Source organism: Carlito syrichta, unplaced genomic scaffold, assembly GCF_000164805.1.
Source record: "Carlito syrichta isolate Samal-C Ts95f unplaced genomic scaffold, Tarsius_syrichta-2.0.1 Scaffold308099, whole genome shotgun sequence".
NCBI classification, from domain to species: domain Eukaryota; kingdom Metazoa; phylum Chordata; class Mammalia; order Primates; family Tarsiidae; genus Carlito; species Carlito syrichta.
This window is the reverse complement of record NW_007252195.1, coordinates 255260-270335: the sequence shown is the minus strand read 5'-3', so window position 1 is coordinate 270335 and position 15076 is coordinate 255260.

The following is a 15076-nucleotide window of genomic DNA, read 5'->3' as shown; positions in this document are numbered from 1 at the left end:
CGCTCAGCACACTGTGGGCAGATTTTTCGTGTAAATCACCTGTCATGAAATGGGTAAATGCGTTGAAAGAATCTCCAAAAAAAAATTCACCAAAGCTGAATGCAACCTCTCACAACAATGCTAGCTGGTACCCTGATGCCGATGGGTTCCTAGAACATTTACCCAGCATGGGAAGCCTGTGAAACAAGGGGCCTGCCCTTCAAAAGATAATTCCTGGACTTTGGGGTCCCCCCTCAATGTTGTTTGAACTGATTTTTAATATTGAAAGCAGAGTCATCCTCCTCCCTTTCTTCTACTTCCTTCTTCTGTCCCCCCCCCACCCTCCTCTTTCTCCTCCTCCTCCCATTCCTTTTATGACAAGTCCTAACATTCCTCTTAGGCAAATGGATACCTCAACCAACTGGGGGTGAAGGTGAAATGCTCAGAAGAGCAGGCAAACCCCCAAACAAATCGAATCATTCTCAGAACATTCCCCAGACACGTGAGGGTCCAGTGGAAAACAGCCGGTCTCTCGTGCTGTCCAGTTTAGGAACATTTCATGGAATGACAACCTGCAAAGACAAGGGCCCAGCGTGGGAAAGCCGTGCTGGGGAGTGAGCTCCCGGGCACGCCAAGGAAGCATCGTGGCCCTTGGATGGACAGGAGGGCCTGGGAGGGAGGGCTGTGTGGACAGGACATCCGACGGGGTGGGGCTCAGGAGTTGCAGTGACCTGCAATGACCTGAAAGAACAGAGCCAGCTCCTCACCCCTTTCCTGACAGTCTCCTGGTTCTCCTCCGTGTCAAACCCTACCAAGAGCCTGAGACTGGGTGCCTGCAGACGGTCCTTAGAGGTCAGACCCCAGCAGCCAGGGCCTGAAGGCTGAAGCTGAAAACCAGTCTGGAGGGACAGCACCGCAGTGACTTCGCCTGGTATGAGTCACCCCATCGGTGGGCATTTGCACTTTTTTTTTTGAGTTGGAGTCTCACTCTATTTCCCAGGCTGGAGTGCAGTGGCACACTCATGGCCACTACAGCCTCGACCTGTTGGGCTCAGGTGGTCCTTCTGCCTCAGCCTTCCAAGTAGCTGGAACTACAGGCACAGGCCACCATGCCTGACTAATTTTTGATTTATTGTAGATTTATTTATGAGGTCTTGCCAAGTTGCCCAGGCTGGGGCATTTGCACTTTATTTAATTTTAATTTTTTTTTTTTTTTGGGTTAGGGTTCAGTTTACTGCAGCCTTGAACTCCAGGGCTCAGACAATCTTCTGCCTCAGCCTCTCATGTAACTGGGACACAGGCGCATGCCACCATGCCTGACTAATGTTTTGATTTATTATAGAGCCAAGTTCTTACTATGTTGCCCAGGCTGGTCTTGAACTCCTGGACTCAGGCAATCCTCCCGCCTCAGCCTCCCAAAGTGCTGGGATTACAGGCATGAGCCAGGGTATTTACATTTTTTTTTTTTATCTTATTTTTTTTTTTTTTTTGAGTTAGAGTCTCACTCTGTCGCCCAGACTGGAGTGCAGTGGCCGCTCCCAGCCACCGCAGCCTCGACCTGCTGAGTTCCGGCGATCCTTCCACCTCAGACTTCCAAGTAGCTGGAACTACAGGCGTGCGCTACCACCCCCGGCTAGTTTTTGATTTATTGCAGAGATGAGGTCTCACCAAGTTTCCCAGGCGGGTCTCGACCACGGGCTCAGGCAATCCACTCACCTCGGCCTCCTAAAGCCCGGGATTACAGGCTGTGCCACCGAGCTGGCTGGTATTTACATTTTAAAAGAGACCACAAGTTGGGGCAGGGCAAATGTGGGGCACCCTTTCTACCTAGTTCCCAATTGGAGAGAAGAGAACTCAGTTGATCCGTCAGCAGACGTGTGAGCAAAGGAGAACTGATGAGTGGAGCTTGTGTGCACGGAGAGAGGGTCAGGCTGCTGGGAGCTGCAGCTAACCCAGGGCCTTCCACTGCCCCCTCTGCCACATGGCCACTCAGATCTCCCACTCAACCCTCACACTGGTGGAAGAGGCAGGTCCCACCACTCACCCATCGGGTGAACATTGACCTCTTGGAACAGAGGCAGCAGCAGAGCTCTGGGTTCTTGCAGTGACCAGGGCCACAAAGTACTGCCATGCTGTCCTGTGGACACCGTCTTCTGGGAAAGCCAGTGGCCAGGCAGGGAGGAACAGCCCAATGGGGAGGAAGCACTAGTGGATCCCACAGGTTTTTTTGTTTATTTTTTGAGTTGCTCAGGCTGCAGTGCAGTGGCATGATCATGGCTCACCACAGCCCCGACCTCCTGGGCTCAGGCAATCAATCCTTTGGCTTCCACCTCCCAGTAGCTGGGACTATAGGTGAGTGTGACCATGCCTGGCTAATTTTTTTATTTTTTATAGAGTTAAGGTCTTGCCATGTTGCCCAGGCTGGTCTTGAACCCCTGAGCTCAGGCAATCCTCTTTCCTCTACCTCTCAAAGTGCTGGGATTACAGGCATGAGCCACCACACCTGGTCTGACCCATGGTTCTTAAGGAGACTTTAAATCTCATGTTGTGCCCAGCCTTGGATGCTAACTGGAAGAGCTCAAGGTGAGAGCCATTTCTCTTGGTGTCTCTGTGATGGGGCTGTAGCCAAGCCACAGTCATTGGTGACCCTGAGCAAACTCAGAGCAGGCCTAGGGCAGTGTTTCAGAAAGCGTGGAACGAGAACAACCACATCAGGTTTGCTAAATGCAGATGCCCAGGCCTCACCTCACACTTCTGAGTCCCCATCTCAGGAGTGAGGAGCTAGAAAGCTCCATTTTTTTAGTCGTACTCTCACTTGGTTGCCCAGGCTAGAGTGCAGTGGCACGCTCACGGCCACCGCTGCCTCGACCTCCTGGGCTCAGGTGATCCTTCCACCTTATAGTCTTCCAAGTAATTAGAACTACAAGTGCGTGCCACCATGCCTAGCTAATTTTTTAATTAGTTGTAGAGACGAAGTTTTGCCAAGTTGCCCAGGCTGGTCTTGAATTGTGGGCTTAGGCAATCCTCTCACCTCCGCCTCCCAAAGTTCTGGGATTACAGGTGTGAGCCACCACACCCGGCCTTGAAAGTTCCATTTTAAGCTATCTCCACGGGCAAGTGTTATTCCTGCTATTCCACATACTGTGTTTTTTTTTTGTTTTTTTTTTTAATGAAACAATTTTGTTGAGCCTAATCATCCAAAACAGGAAATGGCAGGTGCATCATGGCACACACCAAGTAACAGAATTATGATGCAAGACTAAAAGGAGTTTTGAGACTTCACAGGCGGGACGTGGCAGCTCACCCCTATAATCCCAGCAATTCAGGAGGCCGAGGTGGGAGGATCACTTGAGCCAGGAGTTGGAGACCAGCCTGGGCAACACTGCGAGACCTCCTTTCTACAAAACATCAAAAAATTACAGGTATGGTGGTGTGTGCCTATAGTCCCAGATACTCAGGAGGCTGAGGCAGAAGGATCGCCTGAGCCCAGGAGGTCAAGGTTGTGGTGAGCCGTAATCATGCCCCTGCCCTCAGCCTGGGTGACAGAGTGAAACTCTGACTCCAGACAAACAAAAACCATCATACTAAAAAGTAATATTGGTGAGAGAATGTTAAGAGGCTATCAGAAAAAAAAAAAGAGAAGCTATCAGGATGCAAAACATGTTCACTGTGATTACAACTACATTAAATATGTAGGCACCTGTGCAAAACTAGAAAAAAACAGACAAAAATGAAATCGTTGTGTCAGGGAGGGGGTTTTTGTTTCCTCCTCCAGAGTCTCCTCTAGTGTTATCTTTTTTAGAAAAGCCACTTTTCCCGCGCCTTTGGGAGGCTGAGGTGAGTGGATTGCCTGAGCCCGCAGGTTCGAGACCCGCCTGGGCAGGCGAGACCTCATCTCTACAATAAATCAAAAAATTAGCTGGGCGTGGTAGCGCATGCCTGTAATTCCAGCTACTTGGAAGGCTGAGGCGGAAGGATTGCTGGAGCCCAGCAGGTCGAGGCTGCGGTGGCTGAGAGCGGCCACTGCACTCCAGTCTGGGCGACAGAGTGAGACTCCAACTCAAAAAAAAAAGAAAAAGAAAAGAAAAGTCACTTTTCATGTTGTTGTAAGGTTGTATTTGAAATAAAATAACTACCCCGTCCCCTCTGACCCACATGCCACCTACCATGTAGCCACAGAAATTTCCACAAGGCTCTGCGTGTGTCAGAAATGGAATCAGACAACCCAACCCTCCCAGGAGGGAGGCCCAGCCTCTGGTCACCTGGCTCCCAGCATACAGGAAGAAGCTTGGAGTTCTCTGGTCTGGCAGGAGAGGCGGGGTGTGCATCGCTTTGGGCTTAACGGTTGTCATGAGGTTCCAAGGTATCTCTAAACAAGGGGACCAGGGAAGAGTGTATCACTCCCTTGGGTCTGGCAGCCTCAACCCCACTTCAGAACTACAGATAATCTGGGCCCTGCACCTCAGTATATAAAGAATTCACGGCCCACAGTGGCTCATGCTTGTAACCCCACCACTTTGGGAGGTCAAGGTGGAAGGATTGCTTGAGGCCAGCAGTTCAAGACCAGCCTGGACAACCTAGAGAGCCCTCATCTCTGCCCCCCCCAAAAATGTAGCTGGGTATAGTGGTGTGGGCCTCGGTCCCAGCTACTTGGGAGTCTGAGGTGGGAGGGTCACTTGAGCCCAGGAGTTAGAGCCTGTAGTGAGCCATAATCATGCCACTGCACTCCTGGGTGACAGAACAAAGCTGTGTCTCTCTCTTTTTTTTTAGATTAAAAAATATAGTTTATTTAAAATAAGTTAGAGAGAGAGAAGATTCACCTCCCCACGGTAGGGAAGGGGTCCAAAGCCAGAAAACATGGCATGACCATAGCTCAAAGAGCACATAGCCACACCATACCTTAACAAGGCAATGATGAAACTGGCTCTTAAAAAAATAGAATTCAAACTGGGTGCGGTGGCTCACGCCTGTAATCCCACCACTTTGGGAGGCAGAGGTGAGAGGATTGCCTAAACCCAGGGGTTTGAGACCAGCCCGGGCAACTTGGTAAGACCTTGTTTCTACAATAAAAGAAAAAATCAGCGAGGCATGGTGGCATGCGCCTGTAGTTCTAGCTTCTTGGAAAACTGAGACAGAAGGATCATCCCCCAGTAAGTCAAGGCTGCAGTGGCCGTGAGCATGCCACTGCACTTTAGCCTGAGCGACAGAGTGAGACTCTAACTAAAAAAATTAAATTAAATTAAATTAAAAAAAATAAAAAAAGAATTCACTAGGCCAGGCATAGTGGCTCATGCCTATAATCCCAGCACTTGGAAGGCTGAGGTGGGAGGATCACTTAAACCCAGGAGTTCAAGACAAACCTGGGCAACATAGCAAGACCCCCATCTCAATAAATAAATTTAAACATATTTTTAAAATAAACAAAATATAATAAAGAATCCACTGATGTACAATGTCTGACCCAGGGATGCTGGAGAGAGCTTCCATTCCAGAAAGCTTGGGGTGGGCCTGCAGCGTTGTGACCAAGAGCCAGCTTCCTCATGTTGACATTCAGGGACCAGGAAGACAAGAGCTTGCTAGTCCCGGGAAGCTTTGGGGATCTGCTCCAGGGGGCACAACCCCCACCCCCGCCCACACCAGGCCCTCCCCTCTTCCAGCCTTCCCACAGACCCCGGATGCTGTGCTCCGAATCACAGGCTGCTGCCAATTACAAAAGGACTCTTAACTCTGTCCGCAGCCCCTTGATTGATAGCCCTGGTGAGTGAAATTATAAGCCTTAATGATCACGTTAATTTCTGGGGAAAGGGAAGTGGTCAGAAGAGGTTCTCAATCATGAGCGCCACAATCAGCTGGGTGAGTTCACTGACAGGCCAGAGCAAAAAAGGGGAAAAATTAACTTTCTTAAAGGTCACTAGCACATAGGGGGAGGGCAGCCAGGCACGAGGGGCACAGAGGATTCTGGAGCCTAAAGATGAACCCCCCATCCCAGGGCTCCTGCCCGAAGGCCAGCATCGATGCTTCTCAGCCTTAACTGCATGCTGGAATCCCTCAGGGAGCTTTGAAAATGCTGATACCTGGGTCCTGCCCCAGGGAGGCTGGTGTCATGGATTTGAGGTGCAGTTGGGCACTGAGAGGGTTTTTCGGTTTGTTTGTTTTTGTTTGTTTGTTTTGGCTGGAGTGTAGTGGCACCATCTCCACTCACTGCAGCCTTGGCCTTCTGGGCTTGGGCGTTCCTTCTGTCTCAGCCTCCTCAAGTAGCTGGGACTACAGGCACGTGTCACCACATCCGACTCGTTTTTTAGATTTCTTGTAGCAGTGAGGTCTCGCTATATTGCCCAGGCTGGTCTCAAACTCCTGGGCCCAAGCGATCCTCCTGCCTTGGCCTCCCAAAGTGCTGGGATTATAGGTGTGAGCCACTGTGCCTGGTCTGGCATTGAGGGTTCTAAGCTGCCCAAGTGAGTCCGTGTACAGCCAGGATTGAGAAGGACTCGTCTAAGTGGAAGGACTTCTGGAGCAAGTAGCCAAGCCTGAGCATATTTGGACATGTGTTTAACCTGATTAGTTTTGCTGTCAAAGGCAAGTCCTGGTGGTCTCTTGGCCCCACTCAAAGATAATAGAGCTGTAACCAGGCTCAGTGGCTCAGCCTGTTATCCCGTACTTTGGGAGGCCGAGGTGAGTGGACTGCCTGAGCCCGCGGGTTCGAGACCCGCCTGGGCAACTTGGTGAGACCTCATCCCTACAATAAATCAAAAAAATGAGCCAGGCGTGGTAGCGCGCACCTGTAGTTCCAGCTCCTTGGAAGGCTGAGGCGGAAGGATCGCCGGAGCCCAGCAGGTCGAGGCTGCGGTGGCCGGGAGCGGCCACTGCACTCCAGTCTGGGCGACAGAGTGAGACTCCAACTCAAAAATAATAATAATAACGATGAGCTGTTAGAATGGAAGAAAGAAACTTAGACATCGCTGGGCCTGGTCGCCAATTTCACAGATGGAAACCTGGAGTTGCCTATAATCCCAGCACTTTGGGAGACTGAGGCGAGAGGAATGCCTGAGCTCATGGATTTGAGACCAGTCTGAGCAACGTGGCGAGACCGCGTCTCTACAATAAAGATCAAAAAATTAGCTGGGCGTGGTGGTACGCACCTGTAGTTCCAGTTACTTGGAAGGCTGAAGGGGAAGGATTACCTGAGACCAGAAGGTCGAGACGGCTGTGGCCGTGAGCGACAGAGTGAGACGCCAATTCAAAAGAAAGAAAGAAATAAAGAAAGAAAACTCAGAGTTTCGAGAGGTTAACCGGCCTGAGGTCACATTGGCTGTAACTGGAACCCCAGCTTCTTCCCGCTGCCGATGCTCCTTCCCCTAGACGCATTGCAGGAGTGAGGAAGATGCCTGGACCCACCCACTGTTTCTGGGACTTCGTGATTGACCAACACTAGAAATGGCAGTGCCATAGACAGAACAAGGACTCCCGGCTCACCTGAGGTTCAAACTTATGACCTTGGCCTCCACGATACTTTTTTTTTTTTTTTTTGAGTTGGAGTCTCACCCTGTCGCCCAGGCTGGAGTGGGCGAGCATGCCACTGCACCCTCGACCTGCTGGACTCAGGCAATCCTTCTGCCTCAGCCTTCCAAGTAGCTGGGACTACAGGCGTGCGCCTCCACGCCCAGCTAATATTTTTATTTACTGTAGAGACGTGGTCTGGCCAAGTTGCCCAGGCTGGTCTCAAACCCCTGGACTCAGGCAGTCCTCTCTGCTCTGCCTCCCAAAGTGCTGGGATTACAGATGTGAGCCGCTGCACCCGGCCATACCTGGCTAATTTTTAAATTTTTTGTAGAGACGAGATCTCACTTTGGTTGCTCGGGCTGCTCTTGAATTCCTGAGCTCAAGCAATCCTCCTGCATCAACCTCCTAAAGTGCTGAGATGACAGGCTTGAGCCACCACACCCAGTCAATATCCCGACTCTGCTCATGGTTTCCCAGCAGAGCATTGTGACACTTTGGCACATCATGGAGATGCTCAGGATATGTGGCAACATCCTGGTTCTTCATCTGTGGGTCTCCCTCTGTCCATTGCTGATGAGCCTGCCTCAAGTGAGCAGCTGGCAGCTCTGACGTGCCTTGCTGGCCATTTACATTGAGGTCAGCAATGTTTGGGGAAAAAAGCCACTTCATGTTCCAAAATGAGTTTCAACAATCTGAAAACATGATTTAAAAATTGCGGACTACTTAGAAAATAAATCTGTGTTGTTTGTGGAAAAGGTATCAGAGTTCTTCAGTAAGAGAGAATTTGTTGTTCCTCAGCTTCCAGAAGTGATTATTATTATTATTATTATTATTATTATTATTATTTTGAGTTGGAGTCTAACTCTGTCGCCCAGACTGGAGTGCAGTGGCCATTCCCGGCCACCGCAGCCTCGACCTGCTGGGCTCCGGCGATCCTTCCGCCTCAGCCTTCCGAGTAGCCGGAACTACAGGCGTGCGCTACCACACCCAGCTGATTTTTTGATTTAGTGTAGAGATGAGGTCTTGCCAAGTTGCCCAGGCGGGTCTCGAACCCGCAGGCTCAGGCAACCCATTCACCTCAGCCTCCCAAAGCGGTGATTATTTTTTTTTAAATGTTATTGAAAAATGCATGGCCTGACAGTCTTTGAGCAGCATTTTAACAGTAAGAACCATCAGCCAGCTGAATGCGGTGGTTTATGCCTATAATCCCAGCATTTGGAGAGACTGAGGTAGGAGGGTCTCTTGAGGCCAGGAGTTTGAGACCAACCTGGACAACATTTGCGACCCTAGTCTCTACAAATCAAAATTGATGTATTCATTTGTTTGTTTGTTTTTGAGTCAGAGTCTCACTTTGTTGCCCAGGCTGGAGTGTAGTGGAAACATCATGGTCCACTGCAGCCTCGATCCTGGGCTCAGGTAATCCTTCCACCTCAAAAAAAAAAAAAAAAAAAAAGTATATGTACACACACACATACACACACACACACATATGTGATTTTTAATTTTAAAGATGTGGGGTACAATTCAGAATTAGGTATACAAGTGGTAATCGTACAGGTAGTTTTCAATAATATTTTTAATTGAAAAATTAAAATTAGCTGGGCATGGTGATGAGCACCTGTAGTCTCAGCTCCTTGGGAGGTGGAGGTGGGAAGATCACTGGAACCCAGTAGTTCAAGGCTCCTGTGAGCAATGATCACACCACTACCCTCCAGCCTGGGCAACAGAGCAGGGCCTTATCTTAAAAACAAAAAAAGGTAATTAATTAGCCAGGTGCGGTGGCTCATGCCTGTAATTCCAGCACTTTGGGAGACTGAGGCAAGAGGATTGCCTGAGCCCAGAGGTTTGAGACCAGCCTGGGCAACTTGGCGAGACCTCATCTCTACAGTAAATTTTAAAAAATTAGCCGGGTGTGGTGGTGTGTGCCTGTAGTTCCAGCTACTTGGAAGGCTGAGGTGGAAGGATGGCCTGAGCCCAGCAGATCAAGGCTGCAGTGGCCATTAGTGTGCCACTGCACTCCATCCTGGGCAACAGAGTGAGACTCTAGCTCAAAAAAAAAGTAATTAATTAAATAAAAATATAAAGCCTCAGTTAACCCAGCCATACATTTTTATTTATCCACGTTCTCTCAACCTTCATTGTGATGTGGGTATCCCCCAAATTTCATGGAAGCAGCTTGCACTGGAAAGTTGGGGGAGCCAAGGTGAGACCCACTTAGCCCACCCAGTGAGCACTGGTGCTGAAGCCTGTTCACAATAGAAACATGCGCATCTCTGTATTTTTCTAACAGCTTCTGAAGTGTTCATCAAGGCTGTGTCTGATTAAGCACTTTCAAATTCTGAGCAATGACATGGGCCCTCTCACACTCTTGGCAGGAGCGCAAATTGATGGAACCCTTTTGGAGAGCCATTGGGCGGTATCCATCAAAATTAAACATGCATACAATCTTTGACCCAGAAATGCCACGTCTAAGAATTTATCCTACAGAAAGGATCCTCACACAAACCCCCAAAATGGATATGGAAGGCTGGTTCTTGGCAGTTGGATTCATTACAGTGAAAAACTGCAAGCAGCCCAAGTTCAACCACAAGGAATTCATTGGATAAATAAAATGGTGGGACACCTATAATGCGGAATGCCAGGCATATAGCATGTGGATTGGGGTAGCAGCAGGAGAGAGAGACTTACACAAGAAAGTACCTAGCTGGGCGTGGTGGTTCACGCCTGTAATCCCAGCACTTTGGGAGGCAGAGGAGAGAGGATTGCCTGAGCTCAGTGGTTCGAGACCAGCCTGAGCAACATGGCCAGACCTCGTCTCTACAATAAATAAAGGAATCAGCTGGGCATGGTGGTGCACGCCTGTGGTTCTAGCTACCTGGAAGGCTGAGGCAGAAGGATCATCTAAGCCCAGCAGGTAGAGGCTGCGGTGGCCGTGAGCATGCCACTGCAATCCAGCCTGGGCGACAAAGTGAGACTCTGACTCAAATAAATAAATTAATACATAGATAAATAAACAAGTACCTTGCAGATACGTTTCTCCATCTCTGACCAATGGGTTCAGTCCTTGCACTTCTGAGTTGAATTCAAACCCTTTAACTATAGGTAAAATAATGTAGGAGTCTCAGTTTAACTCCTAGTCCAGTCCCGTTCTCTCTTCTCCCTGGCATCCAAGAACAACGCAAAGTAATTCATGCAAAAATGTAACACTCCATACTTAATTGTCATGTCATATAAATACAACTTGTTTTTGTTTTCATTTTTTTTTTTAAAGATATGGAGTCTCACTATGTTGCTCAGGCTGTTTTCAAATTTCTGGGCTCAAGCAATCTTCCTGCCTTGGCCTCTGAAAGTGTTGGGATTACAGGTATGAGCCACTGAGCCCAGAATAAATAACACTTTTGAAAAGTGACCCTCCCAGATTTAGAAAAACCATTTGTCCAAGGAGAATTACTGAAGACTAGTTTTTTATGGCAATAATCACTTGGCTGGGCTCCTTTTCTCTTGCTTATTTGTTTTTTGGGTTGTTGGGTTTTTTTTCTTTTTTTTTGAGTTGGAGTCTCTGTTGCCCAGGCTGGGCTGGAGTGCAATGGCATGCTCACGGCCACCGCAGCCTCAACCTTCTGTGCTCAGGCAATCCTTCCACCTCAGCCTTCCAAGTGGCTGGAACCACAGGTATGCGCCACCACGCCTGGCTACTTTTTTTATTTATTGTAGAGACGAGGTTTTGCCAAGTTGCCCAGGTGGGTCTCAAACCCCTGGACTCATGCCATCCTCTTGCCTCCACCTCCCAAAGTGCTGGGATTACAGGCGTGAGCCACCATGCCCGGCACTCCCTCTGGATTTTACTGTGAATATTTAGAGGAGACTGAAGTAGATTATGGTTGTTCATAGATTTTATTGTGGTTCCTGTATCTTCTCCCCTCACTCAGAGAGTACCTCTCTGCCCCCTTAAGGTGAGGGAGGGTGGCCGGGGAGGTAGGGCAGCAGATGGTGATGTGCTCATGGCTGGATGCACCTCTTGAAAGAAAGAAGTTGCCCTGGGGACGCTGTGAGCCCAGAATGAGGACAGCCTGGAGCACACTTTCAATTTAAGGAAAAAAAAAAATATGTGTGTGTGTGTGTGTGTGTGTGTGTGTGTGTGTATTTAGTGTATTTATATGTGTGTGTGTGTGTTTGTGTGTATATATGTGTGTGTGTGTATATACACACATACACACACATACATACATGAATACATGACAGGGTCTTGCCCTGTCACCCTGGCTGGAGTGCAGTGGTGCAATCGTAGCTCACTGCAACTTCGACCTCCTGGACTCGAGCAATCCTCCTGCCTCAGCTCCTGAATAGCTGGGACATCTACCACACCCAGTTAATTTCTTTTTAGGAGACAAGTGTCTATCATACTCAATGATCTATTGCAGAAACGAAGAGCAGAGTACCATATGTTCTCACTCATAAGCAGACCCTGACCATTTACCATGATACTATAAGAAAGGGATTGGCAGTAGCGGGATACTGCCGGCGTGGGGGTGGGGACAGAACATCAATAAGGGTACCCGATCTCAAACCAGGGAAAGTGGGGACCAGAGGCGGGCCCAGACTTTACCTGTAGGACATCCACTTGTATGCCTAATCCTGAATTGTACACCACATCTTTAAAATAAAATAAACACAAATAAAAATAAAAAGAGACAAGGTCTCACTATGTTGTCCAGGCTGGGCTTAAACTTCTGGCTTTAAGCAATCCTCCTGCCTCAGCCTTTCAAATTGCTGTAATTACAGGCATGGCTCTGAAGCACATTTAAACCCAAACTATAGCTTAGATTCAGCTTCAGCTAAGCCTGGCCAAAGCTGCAGGGGCCTGGGAGATGGGCAGTCCTGTGAGCAAGAAATAAGAAGCCGGGCTCGGTGGCTCAGCCTGTAATCCCGCGCCTTTGGGAGGCCGAGGTGAGTGGATTGCCTAAGCCCGTGGGTTCGAGACCCGCCTGGGCAGTGAGACCTCATCTCTACAATAAATCAAAAAAAAAAAAAAAATTAGCCGGGTGTGGTAGTGCACACCTGTCATTCCAGCTACTTGGAAGGCTGAGGTGGAAGGATCACCGGAGCCCAGCAGGTCGAGGCTGTGGTGGCCGGGAGCAGACACCGCACTGCAGTCTGGGCGACAGAGTGAGACTCCAACTCAATAAATAAAGAAATAAAAGAAATAAGAGTTTGCTGCTGCAAGTTTTGAGAGCTGTTTGTTATCAAGCGTTATTAAAGCAAAACTTGACTAATACATGGATGAGCAGCCTTGAGCTCCTTCTTGTCACTGATCTCATATTTGTTGAGATTATTTTTTTCTTATGAAATAAACCATAGCAGACACACTAAACAGTTTTTTAGCACACTTCATCAATCCTATCACTTTCCGGAGGTAGCCACTATCAGGCAGTTAGTGTTTATAATACTCATGGCTGTCTTAAATGTTTACTGGACATTAAAAAAAAGTTTCCAATAGGCTGATTGCTAGCAAGGTAGCAGATAGAAAGTCTAGAGGAAAGTTTGTTATGGTCATGTCCACAGCAAATGAAAATTTGCCTTCTAAGAGCCTTGGTAAGGTCAGGTGTGGTGGCTCACACCTGTAATCCCAACACTTTGGGGGGCTGAGGCGAGAGGATTGCCTGAGCCACGGATTTGAGACCAGTCTGGGCAACTTGGCGGGACCTCATGTCCACAATAAATCAAAACAATTAGGTGAGTGTGGTGGCGCACGCCTGTGGTTCCAGCTACTTGGAAGGCTGAGGCAGAAGGATAGCCTGAACCCAGCAGGTCAAGGCTACAGCGGCCATGAGTGTGCCACTGCACTCCAGCCAGGGCGTCAGAGGGAGACTCCGACTCAGAAAAAAAAATCACTTGAATATGGACATACTTATGAAAACTTGCTAGATACATACGAAACACGATCTAGTATTGTTCTGTTCTTGTATGACTTTCTATAAATGACACCAAAGTATATGTGTCCTCTGCACTTCCCTAATCCCCCGCCCCCACCTAATACTGTTTCAGATTTATCCATGTTGCTACATTGGTTGCAGCCATCACCTCCTGCTGTAACACTGTCTGTATCTGCCACAATGTATCTTTTCTCCAGACATTTAAGTTGTTAGATATGAACAAGATTGCAAGGAACATTCTCCCACACGTCTCTGGGTACCTTGCTTTTCTTGAAGACCAGCTTCGCATCTTTTGTAATTCAAACACAAATGTAAGCTCCATACGAGCAGACACAAGGCACATGGTTGATGGAACTTTCACACATACAATCCGCAAGGTCATTGTAGCCAAGTTCAGAGGCACCAGCATCTCTTGCTGGGCCGGCCACCCAAGAGCCCACAGTGCCTGTGGCCTTGGGCACCTCTGATCTCTATCGCTGGCCTCCAGTTGTGGGGCCAGGGCCCTGAGACTTGCTGGAAACATCTGGATGACCTTTCCTCTGTCCCTTCTGCATCTGACTCACCATACAGTTCTTCCTACTTTATCTTTTAGATCGTTAAATGAGTTCAAGTGTCTGGTCAGGTTTGAAATGTTGGCAAGAGAGTTAGAAACGCAGGAAGGACTGAAGACTGTTAATCGGCCCCTTTCTTCCCCATGCAGCAATTTTTCTAACAGATGCAATTACATGTTGAGAGCTGTAGAGAACAGAATCTTATGCTCTATTTCTTTATTCATCATTTTACAAATGGGCTTCACTATAAGAAGGAAATTGCCTTTGTGGTTCAGTTCCTTCGGCTCTGAGCCTCAGTTTGAATGCCAGCTGCCGCCACCACCATCTTGTTTCTGGTGGGTGAGAACCAGCCAGGGAGCGAGGTGAAGAAGCCAGACCACGCGCACTTAAATTCAATATATTTTTATTCTTTGTAAATACAATGAGTACAACCTTTTAACTTCACAAATCAGTTAATTCACTTTGTACAAGAAAAGTTTTACTCGTCCTATGATAGTCCAAGTGCTGAATTTTTTTTTCTCCCTCAGGGCTAGTACCTAATAGATCAAAATGTGAAAAGTACAGCAGCTATTTAAAAATGTTTGTCTCTACATTTCCATAAGTATAGAGAGTCATACCAAAGGAGCAGCGTATGGTGTCGGATGGTGTGTGTGTGTGTGTGTGTGTGTGTGTGTGTGTGTGTGTGTGTATGTGTGTGTGTGTGTGTATGTGTGTGTGCATTCAAGGCTTTACTAGAAACCAGAGTTTTCTGAAAGGCATTGAAGAGTCTCAGGCTGTCAACAATGGATCAATCGAGAAACCTTTTAGCGCTCGTCTATGGAAGTTCCTTCTGGCATGGCGACTGTGGTCCTGTCCTGTCTGGTGTGACTCCCTGTGTCACTCCGTGGGGACCCTCGTTGCCTTTGGTTTCAGCACTACATTAATGGGACAGCAATCCACCTCCCTCCACCACGCATCTCCACCGTATTTGGTTTTGCTGTTTTAGTCACTCCCCCCCTCGACCTGTGTTCTTTTAGTAAAGCTCTTATATGTTTGAGATGTTATCCAGCCTGAAGTTCTGGCAAGAATCACATTTTTGTCCACCAATTCCTTTGACAAAGTTGCCTGGCCTAT